This window comes from Mus caroli, unplaced genomic scaffold (assembly GCF_978045245.1).
Source record: "Mus caroli unplaced genomic scaffold, Mus_caroli_1 scaffold_17, whole genome shotgun sequence".
Classification (NCBI taxonomy): Eukaryota; Metazoa; Chordata; class Mammalia; order Rodentia; family Muridae; genus Mus; species Mus caroli.
Window position 1 is genome coordinate 25633957 of NW_028227272.1, and position 21340 is coordinate 25655296.

General features: G+C 40.6%; 1 protein-coding gene across 1 annotated transcript in view; it reads right to left on the reverse strand.

The window, feature by feature from the left end:
• Positions 1–21340, reverse strand: part of Fgf12 (fibroblast growth factor 12) — a 589814-nt gene that overhangs the window by 448491 nt on the left and 119983 nt on the right. The window lies entirely within an intron of this gene.

Genomic DNA, 21340 nt, shown 5'->3' on the forward strand with positions numbered 1-21340 from the left:
TATATGAACACTAATTACAGTTTCCTTTTGAAAATGGAGGTTTGTTAAGGAAAAAAAATTTCTGCAAAGGCCTCATGGAAGTGACCTAAATATCCAGCTAGTCAGCGGGGTGAGGCAGGAGGATTATAAGGTCATGGCCTGCCTGAGCCTACAAAATGAGTTCAAGTCCAACACAGGCAACTTAGTAAGACCCTGTCTCAAAATAGTTCAGTAGTAGAGTATGTGCCTAGCATATGTCAACCATATGTTCAGCCCTCAGTAACATACACAAACACACACACACACACACACACACACACACACACACCAAACTTTAGGAATATGGCAACGAATATTATTGCATGTTCTTTTAGTTACAGTGTAGCATTGTTTAATAAACTTGCTTAAGATTTATTTAATTATATAGATCCTTAATTTTAGGTATACAATATTATTTTATTGCTTGATATTGATTTAGGGTCAAGACTCAGTAAAGTTAAATGTTAATGTAGAGATGATTGATTGATGGATTGCCAGTTATTTTTGTGGAGAGAAACAAACGACTTGTAGGTAGCATTTCGTTTCCCTCTAGGATATTAATCAAATTTGTTACTCACTTAATCTTATTTCAGTGTTCTTCTATTCACTATATAACAACATCTACCTCTCATTTTCCTTGAACAAGCCTTATCATCTTTCTGACTTCTTATTCATGAGACAATTTTTAGAGTGTGCTCTCTGCATATTTGTAAACCAGTCCTGTTTTTAACTATTGGAGCATTGCAGTTGGACGAGTTCCTCTTCCTAAATCGCAAGCAGGGAAAGAATGACCGGCAGCTTCTCCCTGCAGCTCGACACTATCCCCCTTTCTTAATTTCGACAGTGTTACTATTCCCTCATTCCCATGCATTCATACCAGAGTCACCAGGACAGTTCATTAAAACAAATGACAGAGCCCTACTGGTGGCTTGAATATGCATGGCCAATGGGGCGACATTCTTAGGAGGTGTGGTTTTGTCAGAGTAGGTGTGTCACTGTAGGCTTGGGCTTTAAGACCCTCATCCTACCAGCCTGGAAGTCAGTCTTCTAAGGACCATAGGATAAAGATGCAGAACTCTCATTTCCTCCTGTATCATGTTTGCCTGAACTTGAACTTGGCCATGTTTCCACCTTAATGATAATGGAATGAATCTCTGAACCTGTAAGCCAGCTCCAGTTAAATGTTGTCCCTTATAAGAGTTGCCTTGGTCATGGTATCTGTTCACACCAGTAAAACCCTAAGACACCTATGCTTAGACCTGTTTGAGACTCGTGAATTTGCATTTCAAAGGCTTTTAGGGTGAGCACTTCCCCTAGAGAGTCACCACTGATTTCTGCTCAGTGTTGATCCATGAGATTCTTCCTACTGTAACAATATTGAAAGTTGAAAAAACATAGAAAGTAAGTTAACAAAAGGAACATAGATTGTAAAATTTCAGATATCAGACAGGATAGCTGGGATGCTTCCTATACTAAATAATCAACCACTAGTATAAAATGCCGACATGTGAGGGGCATCTAGATAAGACTGAATAGAAGCTACATGTGTGTAATCAGTAAAAGAGTAAAGATTTTTAAGAGAAGAAGCTAAAAGAAAAAGAAAGAAACCTTGGTGGGATTTTTCTCAGGAAGATAGGAGAGTGGTACACCAACTTCTGCTTAGCTACAACCCCACTGCTCGCACAAGATGGCATAAATAGAAGCTGCCAGGGAGGTGCTGTCCCCTGCTGGACACAGGTGCTGCAAGAAGAGTTTGATGGTTTGAATAAGAGTGGCTCCTATAGACTCATATATTTTGACGCTTAGTCATAATGGAGTGAAACTCTTGGAAAGGATTAGAAGAATTAAGAGGTGTGGCCTTGTAGGAAGAAGTGTGTTTCTGGGAATGGATTTTGAGGTTTTAAAAACTCCACACCAGGCCCACCCTCCTCTCCCCTGCCTGTGGATCAGGATGCAGCTCTCAACCACTTCTTCAGTTCTCTGCCTGCCAGGCCTGCCACCATGCTCCCTGCCATGATAACAGTGGACAAATCTTCTGAAACTGTAAGCCAGCCCCCAATGAAAGGCTTTTCTTCCATCATGATGTCTCTTCACAGCAACAAAACAGTGACTATGACAAACAGTGGGATGAAGAGAGACAATGGCTGTGGAGACCTGACCAGGGACTCTAAAGTTAGAGGCAGGGTGTGGCATGAAGCCACACTTAAGCCAGCAGCCTCCCCCTACTGGCGGACTGCTGACACTACTACATGACCCAGCAGTGTAACTCAAAATGAGAGCAGTCCAGATGACCAGCGATAGATGAATGAGCAAGGTAAGTGTGATACAGATACACAATGGAACTTTATACAGTGTGAAAGAAAATAAAACCAGGTCATATGTGGAAAATGGATGAAAATGGAAATCAGTGAGTAAACAAGACACAGAAAGATGAATACTATTTTCTCTCATATGTGGATTCTAGATTTTAATTTATATGTGTGTGGGGTAAAGTGAGGATGTGGGTCATGAACCTAGAAAGGGGACCATGAAAAGGAAGAAGAGATTTCTAGAAAGAGATTTATTTGATGTGTATTAGTGTCTGCTAGCATGTGTGTGTCTGCAATGCATGCTTGCTAATACCTTTGTAAGCCAGAAGAGGACACTGGATCGCCTGGAAGTAGAGTTAATGATTGTGGTAATCCTCCTTCTGGGTCCTGGGAACCCAAACTTGGGTCCTGTGCAAAAGCATAACCACTGAGCTATCTCTCCAACCCTAGAGAAGAAAAGATTTTAAGGCCATGAGAAAGAAAAGATAGGAGACAGTAATGGAATGTGTCTTAGGGTTTTACCGCTGTAAACAGACACCATAACCAAGGTAACTCTTCTAAAGGACAACATTTAACTGGGGCTGGCTTACAGGTTCAGAGGTTCAGTCCATTTTCATCATGGTGGGAGCATGGCATGGTCCAGGTAGATGTGGGGCTGGAAGAGCTGAGAGTTTCACCTCTTGTTCCAAAGGCAGCTAGAAGAAGACTGACATCCAGGTAGCTAGGATAAGGGTCTCAAAGCCCACCCTCCACCCCCATGACACACTTCCTTCAACAAGGCCACACCTACTCCAAAAGGCCACACCTCTTACTAGTGCCACTCCATGTACAAAGCTTCACATAATGAATGCATGCGGCATAAAAGCAGAAGAGGTGGTTAGGGGAGGAAGATGATGAGTAATGGTAGGGTAGAGATAGGAGAGCAGAAGAAGAGAGTACCAAGGTGTGCACAGGAAATGCCTCAACAAAACCCACTGCTCTATAGACCATCTTTAAATTAAAGCAAGCAAGCAAAAGCCTATTAGTTTAAAAAGGACAAAAATTACAAAAATAAAAGCCCAGCCTACTGACTGTAATATTCTCGTTTCTCTACATTTTCAGCTAGTCAAAGGAAGAAAGTCCCTTCCATCATCAGCTCTCAGATGAGCCTGCCAAATACCTACTGACTCTTCACAACACATCACTATGGGGCCATACAATTGCTATATCCACCATCATTGGCCAGCAATGAGACCTTGGAAAAGCCACCTCAGTTCTATGAATTCTGCCTCGTGCAATATATTAAAACTTTAATCTTTTAAAGGATTAAGAAAAAATACGAGTTCATAGGAAGGACAAAAAAATGAGCTGGCATTATGAAGATTTGAACACAGAGAAAGATGTTGGGTGACATTCAGTGTGCTCATCTCTACCAACTTCTTACAGTGTTGTTGAATTGTTGATGCAGCGAAGCATAGCCCATTCCCGAAAAAGCACATTGCAGTACCAATACAATTCCCCCACTAACTGCTGTGCTAAGAAGTCATCACTGCCTATCAGCACCTTAGCAGGTGATTTAAATGGATGTCAGGTTGGAGCTATTATATTTCCATTCGATTGTTGTGGGTCGGGTAGGAATCAATGAGGAAGAACAAGGCAGCAGCTTGGGTTACAATGGAGAAGAGGAAACGGGAATGAATTGCACCTATTCTCGATGCAGAAAAACGCTGTATGATTCTAAACAGCATGAAAGGAAATACACATAATTATAGTCTGCATATAACTTTGGAACAAATGGGAAAGGAAGGGCAGCTATGGAGAGTGGGGGCTTGGGGGAGGGTGAGAAGAGAAATCCGAGAAACTGGTCTTTCTGCATTCCAGGCACAGGAAGACCTCCTCCTGGAACATCTTGCTGGCTGGACTTGCCAGTTATATATATGACAAAGCAGAAAACAAATGCTCTGATAAAGCCCTGAATTCATCCTCAGATGCTCAGGGGCAACCAGCTTTTGGATGCAGATCTTGCTGGGGGGGGGGGGTCGAGATGCCTAGAGGAGCCATATTCCTTCCTTGGCATAAATACATATTTGTAAACGCTGAAGTGGGTAATAAGGGTTGAGCTTGGGACAGAGATATTCCAGTGCAGACACTTTGTTCCCTAATGGAGGAAGGCAGCAGCCTCAAGTTGTGCTGGATCGACCATCCACAACGTCCCTGGTAGAAATGCTGTAGTACTCCTGTGATTTGTAATCAAACATCAGCTTTCCCTGGCAATACCATTATCATTCTCACAGGATTACAGATGTGCTACCGACTGCATTCTATTATGGAAATCTACCCACTACAGTAGGAAGGGCTGACATCCTGGGTACCTACCCTATTACTGAGTCATGGCAAGAGCAAGAGCAACAACAATGAAAAACCCTGAAATTTCTGTGCACTGTTGAAAGAGAATATTTTATACTGTGTGGGAGCTAGAGCCTGGCTTATTCACCCTCTGCTGCAGCCAGCCCTTATTATTTTTTTTTCTGGCTGCTGTTTTATCCCTTCACAATTTTTTCAAAGCCTGGATGCTGATCAGGGGACTCTTGAGGAGAGCAGAAAGTTGGCAATTTTCTGAGAACAGCCAGGTTAATACCCTAAAGCATGTAGCCAGCCATAGGTAGGTGCTGCATCATGTTAAACAGATAACAGTGAGCATCATGGCAGGTAAATTTACCAACTGCATTCCAAATCCAAGGAGTAGAATGAATGACCATTACATTTCCTCTAATTCTAAACCAGTTAAAGAACTTCAGCTTGGGCATCTGAAGGGCCTGAATTTGAGCATTAGCTGTGTGACCAGGGATAAGGTCTCGGAGCCTCACTTTCTTATCTGCATGTATTGGCTCTATTTCTTATACACTTCCTATGTTACCTGTTAAAGTGGTACCTACCTCCAGGCAGTTATGCTGGCCAGATTAAATAGCCATGAGGAGTACTGTGTGGAGCTTGGCATGTGCAAATAAGAAAAACAACAACTAAGATTTTCCTTGCCCCTTTTGGATCTCTAGTAATCAGTTTCTAATGTTAGCAGAAGGATGCAAGCCATTTTTATGATTTATTCATTAACTAAATTCTCAGCCAGGCATAGTTGAGCCCTGAGGGTTGGCACTGCCTTCATGCAATGGGAGAAACAAACAAACCAACAGACATTATGTAAGGAAGAGTAAGCACTGTGTTGGTTGGAGAGATGTCTTCTACAATACTTGATCCCCAGTTGGTGTCTGCTTGGGGAGGACTAGGAGGCGTGTCCCTGCTGGAAGAAGTATGTCCCTGGGGATAGGTTTCATGGTTTCAAAAGATCATGACACCTTGAGTTAGCTCTCTCTATCTCCTACCTCCACTGTGCTTGCATGGACTCCAACTCTCTAGGGGGTTAGCCCAGAATAAATGATTTCTTCTATAAGCTTCTTTGGTCATGGTGTCTATCACATCAATAGAACAGTAACTAATACAGATGTCGGTTCCAGGAAGTGGGCTGTCTCTGTGAAGAACTTGAGCATGTTGGTTTTTAGAGGAATATGGAAGACTGGGAGGTCTCCTAGGAGAAAAGAAGTTGGATGTTTTAAGCAGAGCTCAATAGATTACTAGGAGGAACTTGGACAACAATCTATGCGGATCATGGAAGTTCAGTTCAAGAGATTATTCTAGTCATATGTTATCAAAGGGTGTGTCTGCTTTCTGTCTTTGTCCTAAGAATTTGCCTGACCTTGATGCTAAATTAAAAAGTAGTGGACTAAATTTTGTTGGAGGAGATTCCAAGACAGCCTAATATTAACTCTACTGTATAGTTAAGTTATTAATATTCACTCTTATGAAGGTCTAAGATAAAAAGAATAATTCTGGCAGAAAGAATTATGAAATTACCGTGTGAAGAGAATAATGACTCAAATAAATTTATTTTTGGAGCCAAGGCTTGTAATGAATAGACTAACAAGAGGCCTGGTTCCCATTGAAGCAATGGAAGGAGCGCTTCACGGCAAGACCCTCACCCAGCTGAGCTTCTGATTTGTGAAATGAGAAGAAGCCGAAGTCATTTTCTACACCTACAAAGGAACAACAGATAAGAACTTCTGGAAAGTTCTTCTGATCAAGAGGGCCAGGGCTCACCCAGGCCGTCAGCTGAATCATCAGTGCTGTCCACGCCTAGCTTTAGACTCATGGAGGATACACACACGTAATAAGATTGTGGAATCTTCCTCTGCAGTTCCAGAGAACCTCAGAGTTCAGGTTCATGGAAAAGGGATCCAGGCATGGAGGCCCTATGGGCTCATGTATGTAGCTGTGAAAGTGAAGCTTGATTTACATTGGACGGTAGAGGTGTCAGAGTCAGGAGAAATATGCCAAGCAGAGCTGCAAATAAGAAGTGGCACCTGCCCAGAAAAGCAAAACTATGAAGATGAATTGTTACCAGAGATGGGGGAGGGGGGGTTGGAGCTGAGCAGTCTGGCTACCCTGAGATACCACCTTGAAATACACATGGTGGAAGTCTACTGAACTCATAGACTGTGCTGCATTAAACCAAAGCCTTAGTGTACACCATGGACTTCAGTGAGGTGCTGTGTGTGGCATAGGCTCATTAACTTTCACAGACATGCCATTATGATGGAGAATGCTGATGGTGGTGGAAAGCCATGCACATAGACTGGGACACACTTGAACTCTCTGCTTAGTTTTGCTCTAAACATAAAGCTGCTCTAAAAAGTTAAGTACTATATATATATATACATATATATGTATGTGTATATATATATATATATATATATATATATATATATATACACATACATATACACACACACACACACACACATACAAACAAACAAAAAACTAAGGTAGGATAAAAATGACACACACTGCAGGATAATATGAGGCTGCCTAGGATTAAATTATCAGATACATGCCCTGTGAGCAGAAGAGACCAATTATCGGTCTTTTTCTTTACATTGGATGTTGGAAGCCATCCCTGTTTTCAGAGGTGGGGCATGACGTTGAGTTAGATTGGAGATGGTAGTCTGCTCTCCAGGTGACCAAACTGCCACTGAATGTACAACTCAGTTTCAAAATGCAAAATTCTAGAGGGTTCTTCCTGAGGAGTTAGATCTGAGATGCCACTGCATGCTGCAGGTAGGGTTTAGCTTCTGAATGTTTGTGTTTCTAGTTAAATCTGTGCACCCCAAGACTCACCATTTGTTTGGTACTATCAGGAGTGCCATGCAAGGGGCCCACATTATCTCAGTGATCATTACCAGGAACCCAATGTGCTGGTTTGATTATGGCGACTTGACACAAGCTACAGTAATTTAAAAAATGAGAATATAGAATGAGAAAATGGCCCTACCAGATTGGCCTGTGGGCAAGCCTATGGTACATTATCATGTTTAGTGATTCATATAAGAGGGACTACCTCATTGTGGAATGTGCACCCCTGGGCTGGTGGTAAGAAAAGCAGGGTAAGCAAGCCATGAGGAAAAGCCAGTAAGCAGCACTCCTCCATGGCTTTTCTTTTAGTTCCTACCTCTGGAATCCTGGTTTGAGTTCCTTCTCAGACTTCCCTGGATGATGGACTACAACCTGTAAAATGAAATAACTCCTTTACACCCTCCCACCACCAAGTTGCTTTAATTCATAGTGATTTATCACAGCAATATAAACCCTAACTAAGATACCCTATAACATTGATGTGGCCACTCTGTCTGTTATCCTAATAGAAACAAGGTTTGGAAGATGAGGTGAACTGTCCAAGCTCATAAGCTATTCGATTTTGGAAGCTGGGTGTAGTGGTGAATGCCTTTAATTGTTAGGTCCTTGTGAGACTGAAGTAGAGTGTTGCCATGATTGTGAAGCCATCTGGCCTGTTTGATAAGTAACAAGTCATTCAGAAATCTATAACAAGACCCTATGTGTAGTGGTTTAAATGAGATTGGTCCTCATAGACTCATATATTTGCCTCTTTAGATGTTGAACATTTTTGAAGGAAATGTCGTCTTGATGGGGTAGGCATGCACTTGTTGGAGTAGGTATGTCCCTGGGGATGAGCCCAGTCAGGCCCAGTGTCTGGTGTTCTCTCTGCCTGCTGCCTACAGATCAGAATGTAGCTCTCAGCTACTTCTCCAGCACCATGCCTACCTGTGTTCTGTCATGATGAGAATGAACTAACTCCCTGAAACGCTAAGCAAGCACCCAATCATATTATTTTCATTAGAAGCATTGCCTTGGTCATGGTGTCATTTCACAATAGTAAATAAAAAAGTATGACACTGTCTCGTAACCCTGCCCCACCCCCTGCAACATTGAATCCAGACCTATGTTGCTTTGCCTTCAAGTTTACTCTGTCAAACAGCGGTCAGGAATATTACCCTAGAAACTTCAGTCTTCCCTCCAATCCAAGGGCATGCATTGCCTTGTTCAGATAATTCTGCAATAATGACAGCACTGTGCTATAAAACTTGTGAATATAAATATTGACCATTGGAGCAGAGAACACGGACACATGGGTTGAGGGAACATATGCATGTGTGTTCACAATTTTACTATAAATCTTCTAACAGTTTCTCCAGCCTTTTCAACATGTTCTCATTGTTGTAGGACCACAAAGTGAGTCACAGGACATTGACAGATGAACAAGAGGTCCCATACTTAGCTACTATTAGAGAAAAATACATTATCAGGCGACCACATGTTGCCACAGTTCCTGCCAAATCCCTTTGGGTCCAGAAGGCTTTATTAGGATATCAAGGGCAGTATCAGAAAAGCCAAAAAGGAAGCCAAGGCTTGAAGTAAGACAGAAGGGATACTGTTGGGGATTAGTCAGAGAGGGAGTTCAGAGATGTCTGACTTGTATCTTTACCATGTTACTTACTAAAGTTACTGCTCCTTAGAGCTTCTGCCTCTTTTACAGTATGCAGATGGCAGTGCCAGGGTGAAGCGAGGCTCAACGCCATTACATATGCCTGACACATAGCAAGCTTCCAGAGGAGGCCAAGTTCTTGGTTGAAGTATAAAGGTTTTCATCGTTTTGAATTCACTGTTTCAAAAACACATTGATGGCTGGTGTTACTTCATGGCAGGCTTCATTAATTTTATTTAAGATCACCATCAATTTCAAACTGTTGATTCTGACAGTTATTTTTAAAGATATAAAATGCCTGTCGGTGGAAATTTTGAGTCATTTCTTTCCATTTCACCGTGAGTGAGAACAAGAGTGGTTACCCTTGTCTCTGCCCTTACTCTGGTCCAGGCTGACTCTGTCTCTCAGCAACACTGTGATGGAGGGTTGCTACTATTCTACCATACAGATGGGCAAAGTGTGGCACTAAGAAGTTATAAGTTGCCCAAGTAGGTCTAGGCCAAAGCTCAGCTCAGAATAAGGCCTTGTCTTCCCATAGCTATAGTTTCCAGGCTAGAACTAAAGGAGTAGGTCTCAAGTTTGACACTTTATGGGGAATCATATACACAGCCTACTATTCACAACTGTGTAGAATGTACTTGCATGGCTGACTTCTCAAAAGCAGTGCACACTGCATTGTAAATCCCAGAACATCCAGCAAATAAACACAAGGCTGCCAATGCCCTCTGACCTTCTGGGAAGATGGTCTTACACTGAGAGGCAGATAATTATGTTACTTCTACTTCACTGTGGAACTTGGAATAGCTAACAATTAAATAATTCAGCCCTCCAGCAAAACCGAACTCCGGCGTTAACTCTTTACCCTGATGCTTCTTTGATAAGGAGTACAGACATAACATGGCTCTTTAGTTTGTTCTAAATTTACCAGCTCTGAAAGATTTAACACAGAAGTCCATCTTAGCATGGTCAGTTCCTCATATCCCAGCACTTAACCAGCTCAGTGAGGCAGCTTTGAAGAGGAGGATACTAAAAATGGCTTTTGGCTGAGCTATAACGGGCATCTCACTTGAGGGACAGAATCTGTAGTTAGCGTCTGGAAATGCTGGGTTCCTGCTGGGTAAAGTTTGTGCCACTCCTTTCTGCCTCTAGACTCTTTTTAACAATTAGAGAACAGAGAGGTCAAATAACCAGAATTCTGTAGCCTCTTTATTACATGGGCTAACTCTGTTGATCCTAAACAGTAGTCATAACTGTGATTCAGATAACTGTTTGGACTGCTAAGTAGGAGCTGTATATCAAAGTCTTGAGTGCTCCTGTTTTGACCCACATAAGAAAGATCTTTCTGAAGATGCTCATGAATCTGGATAACATTTGTGAAAGAGAGATTTTAGAACAATTTCCCATTCTCTCGTGCTCTTGGTATAAGGTTACCAGATAACGTGGTTAAGCTTTCTATTGCTATGACGAAACACTCTAGCCTGAAGCAACTTGGGAAGGAAAGGGTTTATTTCATTTTAAAGCCTGCAGCCTGACTCCAGACCTAGGGCTGCTTTTGACTTAATCAATCCTCAAACGCTTCTCAGCCTGCCTTCTAATGGCATCCAGGACCACCTGCCCAGGGGAGTCACCAAGCAGGGTGAGCTGGGGCCTCTCCTATCAATCATGAATCAAGGTGCCACAGGCTTGCCCACAGGCCAGTCTGGTAAGGGCAATTTCTCAATTGAGGTTCTCTCTTCTAAAAGGACTCTATCTTGTGTCACGTTGACATAAAAACAGCCACCACACTAGATCTAATTGTGCCAGGAAGAACCTAAGCCAAAAAAGAGACATGAATTTAGAGGAAGACTATTCTCCTACATTAGAGTTTAATGCCTGCTTGGGACCTGGCATTTTTTTTCCAAGGTGCTACAAAATATTATGAGATTAATGATATTTTCATATGTCCTACAGATCTGCCTAACTTTTCCTTTAAATGCATTCATCTGAAGTCTTGGGCACAGCACAGCTACATAGATGCAGGTAAACATATTTGGAGGGCAAAAATTTGTAAAAGATTATTTGTGTTTCCCATGTCAGATTTCTCTTGATTCATTTTAGATGCAAAGTGTTCCCTTTCAAACTGGGTTTGAAGCACTTGTAAGGCAATACTGCGTCTCACAATATTTCTTTACATTTCCTCTCAAAATGTTAGGTGCATACTGGTTACAACAATGCCTGTTTACTACCCTGGCTCAGTGGAGTTTATTAAATTTGGCAGGCCCTCTGTCAAACTACATCAGCTAAGGTATGATTTAATTCACACCTATGCATAAGGATAATTTATAATCAGCCAGATAGATACATGGGTGCACCTGCTGTTTTTACAACTGACATCTATAAAGATGAATGTCTATACTGGACCAGTTGTAAACATGTATGGTGTCACATATGGCCATTAATAAATGTTTGTAACTTACTGTGACAATCGGTGCTACTCTTGTGTGTGAGATGATAGATTTACAGTCCTTATCCATCCAGAATTTTTAAAAAATTACTAAGTACTACACAATAATGAGATCTCAGTATTGGGATCGATTGCTCAAACATATCCATTGCCGTTCTCTTCTGGGACAGGATTCTCTTTAATCATCCACAGTCTTGTCTGCCAGTATCTAAGAAAAAAGAAGCTGGAGGGTGTATTCAGCAAGAATCACATTTTTCAGTTGTAAACGGTCCATAAGAAATTCTCATGGGCTGCAAGAAAATCTGAAGGTTAATATTGCTGCAATATACATTTGGAGAGGGAATGGTGGTTGGTTTGTTTGTTTTTAAGTCATTGTGACATTATTCATAAATGACAACTTCTTGTTACTAACCCATGTCCAGATCACCAGCATCCTTGTCTGTGTCATTGCTTTTGGTATCTAAATGGTTGCTTTGCTACTACCTGTTACCCATCTTGGCCTAGTCAATGTGGTAACAGAGTGATCCAGTTCCAGTGTCTTGCCTGATGACTTGTTAAAGCCCTTGGGGACAAACCATCTCTACAGGAATGACAGGCAGTGTCCTTACTACAGCATACAAAAGCCCACAAGTACTCTCCTCTGAATTGCTTGTTTGGCTCTCTCTCATCCCAAGTCATGTGGCTGGTCTTTGGACACTGCATGTGATCCTTCCTCCAAGCTTCTGTTCTTGCTGATCTCCTAGCTTATTCACCTAAGTAACCTTTCATCTCCTTCTGTCATTTCAAGCAATGTATCTTGAGGTTGCTAGGCAAAGCATGCCCATACAGAATTGCCACCTCACCCCAGTTCTTTATGTATTTTCGACCTCATTTCCACTCCCAAAATATGTGAAGACAAGGACTTCATCCTGTTGCATTCACTGGCATATTCTCAAAGCTTAGAACATCGTCTGCCTCATATAAGCTATAAGCATTCAGCTGTCAAGTTACAGAGAAGATGAACAAAAAATAAAGAATGGAATATCAGCTCTGATAATTTTGGATCCAGATGTTTAAAGAGGATCTGCTTTGTGTTTTGCTGGTGGAAAGAACTTAAGATTCATTAGACCTTGACAAAAAGCATGCCATCCTCAGGATGTGTTAGTGGCTCCTTGACAGAATTACTTCTAGCTCTTAAAGTGTACATAGCCAACAGTAAGGAAGGTAGGCAGCCAACAGGGATCTGTCTTCTCTTTCATCTTTAGCTTCCTTGAATACTGTTTGCATTATAATGTTTTAGACCTACATTCATTCAACAGATGTTTATTGAAAACTTATTATCTGAAAGGTCCCTGAATTAGCCTTAAGGGATCAAAAGCTATGTTGAACATATTCCCTGAAGCACTGAAAGACTGCATCATGAAACAGCAGAGCCCACCATTGCTGTATAAGAACTGGAACTGCTTAGAAAGCTCAAAACTAAACTAGTTCCTGAGGCCTTGTTCCAGAAATCCAAAGAACAAGAAAAATATTTTCAATCTTTCCAGTGAGCTGAACATTTGTTCTAGATTTTATGACAGCGGTAACATAGAAAGGACAGATACTGAAGGTACAGAAGATGAGGTGTCAGAAGTGGGAGAAGTTAGATAATATCTCTCTTACACTGTTTGTCTTTGTCTCTCTGTCTCTGTCTCTCACTCACACTATCTCACTCTGTATGCGTATATGTGTGCACAATAGTCTGTAATTGAAATAAACTTAGGAACTATTTGTTATCACTTTCCCTTTTGGAAAGTCAACACCTTAGGGAATCTCTGTACTCCAGTTAGCTGAGACAGATTCTAGGGCGGTTACTTAAGACTTCATAACAGCCGCGCTGGGTCTTTGGGATTAGACCCAGCACTTTTGGGTCTCAAGGATGTATGTGTCACATATTTCTGGTGAGATGGCTCAGTAGATAATATGTGGCAGTGTCCCAGCTTTACAGTGTCCTATATTTCAGTTGGTGCCCATTAATCTTAGCCAGGAAGAGAGCTTCAGCCTTGCCGTGAAAATGAACCATTCAGAAGCAACTAATGGCTATAAACTTTTAAACTGTGCTTAAAGTAACTGGATACCACGTGTTCCAGTTAGCCTCAGGTAATCTATCTCACTTTTTGTGTCTGGCTTATGTTTTTTCTATTTTACAAGATTTTTTTTTATTGCTCACTAGTCTAATTCATGTATAATTGTAGCAGTGAGTTTGGGCTACACCACTTTGGCTCCATGAGGATTGCACTCGTGCACCCATCCAGGAGCTGCCTGGATTCATGAATGGAAGACACACTAACACACACACACACACACACACACACACACACACACACACCAGTTAATTTTAAAATGCCTTGCCTACCTCAAAGACTGGGCACACTTAAACCTCCCCCCTGTGCCCTAGGACCAACCGGGAAGTGGCATCCACCCAAATTCTCACATGGGTGGTTGGCTTCCTCTACTGCAGCTCCTGCATCCATCCATCCATCCATCCATCCATCTCCCACCACTTCATGGTGATCCTCCTTTTTCTGTGTCCTAGCTCATGTGACGTTAAAGGTCCCACCTATGCCCAGCCATCTTTATTGGTTGATCAAAAACCAATTAAGAAGGAGGACCTTTAGGTTTGGAATGCAGATTCCCAATTGAATCAAAGCATCAGAACAAATCTCCAACGTATAATTTCCTTTGTCTAGCTTTTGTAAGTAAATAAATAGTTTGAACAATAGAGGAATCAATTTTACTTTATTATATTAAGTCATGGTCTGTAGTAGATGCAACTGGAATTATAAAAGCCTGTTTGTCTTGGATGAATTCTTATTTGACAGATATTTTCTTTATTAAAAATAAGTAGATAAGGCCTGGTGAGATGGCTCAGTGGATAAACACATATACCACCCTGCCTGACTACCTGAGTTCCAGCGCCAAACCCACATGGCAGAAGTCAACTGACACCGATAAATTGTTCTCTGACCACAACATAAGAGATCATGTGAAAACACACACACACACACAATAAATGTAAAATTAATTACTAAACAAAATACTTATTAGAACTGAAGATGTAAGTAGGATAATTGCTTAAGGAGCACCTAGAGCTGGATATAATCCCCAGAAACAAATAAAAACCAGGAATGGTGAGACACTCCTCTAATTCTAGCATTTGAGAGGTGGAGGTAAGGAGGTCAGAAGTTCATGGATAGTCTTAGCTGTATAGGAAGCTCAAGATCACGGCCAGCTTGCCCTCTATATGTGTTCTACCCCAAACACATAAATAAACCAAACAAGAAGGCCTATTATATTATCTTCGATCTATTTGGTGGAATAATTCAAAGAACATGTTCAACATATATTAAAAAGGAATTGGGGAGAAATATTTAAAGTTTATCAAATGAACAGAATATGAAAAAAAAGAGCCCACTAGTTATGCCTATGTGTAAGATTAGAAGGACAATATCTTTCTTCTGATACTTATTTTACATTTCATACACATTCTGAGAAGAACATATATTCATTTCAAAACAGGGGGAAATGGGAACATTAAAGCTGATTATTTGTGAGGTTTTATAAATGAAAGTCAAATACGTAGACATGTTTTTCTTTTACCCTATCCTCCAAGAAATACAGCACGACATGCCCACAATTTATTTGAAGACTTAAGTTGGCATAACTGTTTTAAGTCAAATGTTTCCAGATTTTTTTTAAGGGAAAAGCTAATTAATGCTGATAAAATACTTTGGAATCACAAACTGTGAGATAGACAAATAAATCTGTAAACACAAGATGGTGACCTTTCCTTCCTCGCTTGCCTTGCGGGGACGATGGAAGCATTCTTGTTTGCTGCTCTTTTTTTTATTATTATTATTTTTCTTTTTTGCTGAACTTACTCATTTTGCTTTGTTTTATTTATTCTGACTTCAGAGCAAAAAAGAAAAAATGCTGACCAGTAGAAAGTCTTTTCAAGTCAATTATTCCTTGAAGCCTTTCTTTGCATGATTTCTTTTCTATAAAACTTCTCAAAAGAGAGGGAGGTTGTGTGTGTGTGTGTGTGTGTGTGTGTGTGTGTGTGCGTGCATGTGTGTTTCAAGCCACGTCATCTGATGTGAAGTGTTTTCTCATACTTAGGGTACACGGTGGTATTTGGGTGTGGATGCCTTTATGATGTAATGGAGGAAGTAAGAGAGCCCTCTGAGTTAGCTTAGTTGCTCGCTTCTTTAGTAGTTTGCAACAGTGTGATGATAACGTGCTGTAAAAATATAACTCTGAAGGCTGAAGGGAAAAACTATACAGGTCCAACGCAACTTCTGAGATGCTGAGCAGATGGCCATGTTTGGCTTAGGGATACACATAATGACTAATGAATCAAGAAAAAGACTTTTCGATAGCATGCCTATTTTCTGATATTGTAGATATTCAACATGTTTTCTAGAGATTTACCAATATTTGCAGATACTCATAACATGTTCGAAGACAAAGCAGGTATGAGCAAGTTCCTTGGTCTGAGAAATCCTCTAAGGTAATTGAAGAGTGCACTAATGAATAAGCTATAGACATAATCTGTGGATACTAATCAACTCATGAAATCTTCAATCAATAAGATTACATGTCTATGCTCCCTTTAAAATGCAAACTTAAACTCAACAACTGTGAATAACATCCTAAACTATAATTTATAACCTTATAATTATCATAAGTCATCAAATGAAGGAATAATCTATAGATTATCCAATTTTGAAGGACAAGCATAATCAACCTTGAAATAATGGAGAGCTACGTTCTGGATAATTCACAGTGGCAGACAATGCACTGTTATTTTATCATTTCTTGTCAGCATCTACTGTTTGCTGGTGAAAAGAGTGGTTTTTATCTCTTTCAAACATACAGGCTTTCTCCCAGGGATAATAATGAACATCTAACAGGTCACTTTATATATCCTTGTTGCTAATTATTTTTCCTAAACATTCATTTCTTCATGCTTCTTACTCTCTAGTTACATTATAAAGATTTTCTCCTTAAAGGTCAGTGTTCATTAAAATCAAAGTTAAGACAATGTCCCTTAAAGGCTTCTTTTTGAAAGTATCTAGAGTATAAGTGTTTTGCTCATTTGTGTTTCTACATCTAGATTAAGATTAAGGTATCTGGGGGATGTGGCAAGTCAGATGGCAGAACAGGAGTCTACTCGGAGTCTACTCTGAGGGCTTTTAAGTCAACAATGGAAAAGCTATATTGTGAGGAGATGAGGGAACAAGAGAGAGCCAGCCGACGACGTCAGCAAGTGGTGATTAAAAGCTAAAAGGCTTAGAGAAGCAGAATGGCGATTCAGAGAAAAGTGTCAAGTTCCCATTCAGCCTCTCAGAATCAGGTGTTCTGGGAAGATGGACAAGGAACAGATGCTATAGGCTGCAAGGTGAACCAGAAATACATACAGCTTCAGTGATGATAACATACAGGCAGATCTAGCTTCAGAAGAAACTATGGCTCTTAGAAGTAATAAATACAGAACTAGCATTTGGTCTGAAATTTTTCCTAACCCAACACACACACACACACACACACACACACACACACACACACACACACACACACAAGCTCGATTTAAAAAAAGAAATCCATTCTGTCACTTACCATCCTTGAGTGTCATAGAGAGCCATCTCAAGAGGGACTGTTACCAGGGACTGAACTACTTTTAAGGTTCTGAAAGCATGAGAAAAGCATAAGATTTTTGGCCATGACTGTCTGCCTGTCAAAATCAGTCATGCAGCCATGAAATAGAGAAGTCTGACACAAGATGCTGAAAATTGAGCCGGGCAGTGGTGGTGCATGCCTTTAATCCCAGCACTTGGGAGGCAGAGGCAGGTGGATTTCTGAGTTCGAGGCCAACCTGGTCTACAGAGTGAGTTCCAGGACAGCCAGAGCTATACAGAGAAACCCTGTCTTGAAAAATCAACAACAACAACAACAAAAATGCTGAAAATTGTAAGCAACAGAGATCACTGACTACAGAGAGAACAGTGCTAGTAGGTAAGGAATAAAACTAGTCACATGGTTACATTTGAGAGTACAGGGACAAAGATGAGCCTATAACTTCATTCCCATAATACTCCTCAACCCAAAATTTCAAAGGTCTATTTGGGTCCCCTAATTTCTCAGACATTGGATGATATGTTCTACCATGAACATTTGCCACATCCTCTGGTGCATGAACTGTGGTTCTCTGTAATGAGTGAGTGCCTGCTTACCCTATATATTAACACACATGGCTAGCTGTAGTTCTTGTGTTAAAGCAAAGAAAGGAAGGGAGGGAGAGAGGGAGGGAGGGAAGGAGGGAGGGAGGGAGAGAGGTAGGGAGGGAGAGAGGGAGGGAGGGAGGGAGGGAGGGAGGGAGGGAGGGAAAGAGAGAGAGAGAGAGAGAAGAAGAAGAAGAAGAAGAAGAAGAAGAAGAAGAAGAAGAAGAAGAAGAAGAAGAAGAAGAAGAAGAAGAAGAAGAAGAAGAAGAAATGAAAGACCCAAATCTCTCAGACATTAACACAGCAATGAACAGCATACCCCTAACCATCCCAATAGGAGACCTAGGGTACGGATCAGTCTACATTGAGCATGAGTCAACTTTGTGGGACTTAGAGGAATTACAGCAGGCCTCAGTCAGAGCCTGCTGCCCATCATGTGGGAGGGTCTAGCACTAGAGGAGCCTGGGAGTATCTTCTCAAGTTCAAGTACATCATCTAGGAAATGCTTCACCGACTTTTCTTTTAAATAACATTTCCTTTTTATTGGGCTTTATTTTCCTGTTTTATTTCTATTTGATTTTTAGCACTCCTTGTTTTCTCATTCTTCCTCCACCTGTCTTGTTTTATTTACTCTCTCACATTTTAAGTTTTATTATTATTTTTGACTGCAATCTTGGTGATTTTTGACTTTGTTTATGCTATATTATTTTTATACATTTCCATTCTTTTGTGAGTTAGCAATCTTTAACCTTTATTTTACTGAATTTTAGTCTCTGTTTTGTGCTGTTATTACTGGGGTTTATTTTCTCCTTTCTAAGCAATTCTGAACATCAAATATTCAAAAGATGGCCTCTCGCTAGGGATACTCTCACACAAAATTTTACAAGATAGCTATCCCCAAAGATGAAATGTCAACATATAAAAACAAGGTGTGCATGTATTTGTGTGTTTGTATGTATATAGGTATGTGTTTTTATGTATGTTTATGTGAATCTGTCTGTATGTGTCTCTGTTTGAGTTTATATGTGCGTGTATGTATGTATATGTGTGTGTATATTTATCTATGTGTATATGTGTATGTGAGTGTATGTATGTGTAAGTATATGTGTGTATGTGTGTCTATATGTGTATGTGTGTATATATTTGTGTATATGTGTGAGTGTATGTGTGTCTATATGTGTATGTGTGTATATATTTGTGTATATGTGTGAGTGTATGTGTGTCTGTGTGAGTATATATGTGTGTGTATGTGTGAGTGTGTATGTGTGTATATTTATGGGTCTGTGTGAGTGTATGTGTGTATATTTGTGTATATGTGTATATGTGTGAGTATATGTGTGTGTATTTGTGTGTATGTGTGAGTGTATATATATATATATATATATATACATATATATATGTGTGTGTGTGCGTGTGTGTGTGTGTGAGAGAGAGAGAGAGAGAGAGAGAGAGAGAGAGAGAGAGAAAGAGAGAGAGAAATATGATTCTTCCAAAAGTTCCTAGTTTTCCAGTAACTAAATTAAAACATAACTAAGTGGACAAAATGACAAAGTATCTAGAAGATTATTTTTTAAATGACCTACATCTGGTACATATATGTAGGGGAACTTGGTTCTCAGATGTGACCTTTAACAAGAGGAGCAAGGGCTGTCTCTGACTCTATTGCCTACCTTTCATTCTCTTTCCCCTAACTGGATGGCCATGTCTAGTCTCGATAGAAGATGCACCCAGTCCTACTACAACTTGATATGACAAGGCAGGTTGCCATCCATGGAAGTTCTCCCCTTCTCTGGGGTGAAAGGGAAGGACACAGGGGGTGGGAGGGAAGAAGGAGGGACTGGGAGAACAGGAGGGAGGGGAAGCTGCAACTGGGATGTAAAGTAAGTAAACAAATAAATTAATAGTAAAAAATTAATCTACAAATTTTAAAGTAATAAAAGGAAATAGCCTGATGAACTAAAGAAGCCAACACAGAATATGAAAAAGAACCCAATATGTATGTTAGAAATTGAAAAAAATGAGAAATATTGAAAAGTTCAGTAGCTCATAAATATTTCATTGAAAGCCTCCTTTGATAAAGAAGATGAAGTAAAGGAAAAAAATTTGTGGCTTTGGGGTAAGGTTGGGGACTTACCACATTCAGACACCAAGAAAATGAGAAATAGGACCAGAACACAAGGCCTGTGTGGCATGGTGAAAGGCAGAGCTTGTGCGTGACCACAGATGAAGGCCGAGGTACAATTAGAAATGTCAAAAACCCAGTCAGGAAAATAAGCACGGGTGACTTCCACAGTGAGAAACAATACAGACACCCTGGCTCAGGGGCATTTAGAATGCCAACTATTCATGACCAAAAACATTTCATCTCCACAACCTGTCAGATTGACAGATGCGAGGAAACAAGATATAACGAAGTAACGAAATACTAATATTCATAATTATAAACAAGAAGTACCAAGTCACTTACATGGCACGCCAACTGGAGCAACAGACTTCTTCCCAGGAGCTCCGACGGTCTGAAAGTATTTCTGACTCCCAAAGGCAACGACTGTCAATCTGGTTTACCACACAGGAGAATGCAGTTCCAACTCCAAAACAAGCTCAACTAAATGGAATTCACGGCCCCTGAGCAAGCATGCCAGAAAATACTTAAAGGAATCTTCTACACTGAGAAGAGAGAGAAATTCAAGGTCCATCAAGAAAGAAGAAGAAATTGCACTGAGAGGAGCATAGGTATGTAAAAGAGGATCAGGGGAGCGTCAAGAGTGATGTAGTCAATAATCAAATGTCTAACACGAACACAAGGGAAAGGAACAAACACAGAGTGTTCCCAACAAGCAGAAGGAAATCAACAAAACAGCAAAGATGAGCACGAATGTCACCAAAACAGCCCACAATGTCAGTGGCCTCAGCTCCTCAAGTAAAAGCTTCAGGCTGGCTTATTGAAGAAAATAATACCAACCACTTGCTGCTTGTAAAACTTACCTTGCTGACCAAGCCTTATGCCCACTAAAAGTGAGGGGTTAGATAATCATATCTTGAACAAGTAGAATCCAGAAACCAGTAGGAGCATCTATACTTGTATCCAACAGGACAGCTTCAGGCCTAAGGTGTGAGACAGAGAAGCTTACACAGCCGAAATGGGTTGATGTTGACTGTAAATGGATATGCGCTGGGTTGTGAAACAGTGCACCATTCAGAACTGACAATCAAGAGACTCGATGCCACTGAGATAATAATGGGTGACTCTTGCGGAGAGACAGAAAAATATATAAAAAACGAATTATAATATAGAAGATGTGGGCTTAATACTCATATGTCAGGCTTTAAATATGAAGCATCCCCCATGGGCTCCTGTGTATGAACCGTTATGTGGTCCCCAGCTGTCGGTATTGCTTTGTGAAGTGGTAGAACCTTTAGAAGACAAGAACTCGCTGGTTGAGGTGAATCACAGAGGGCA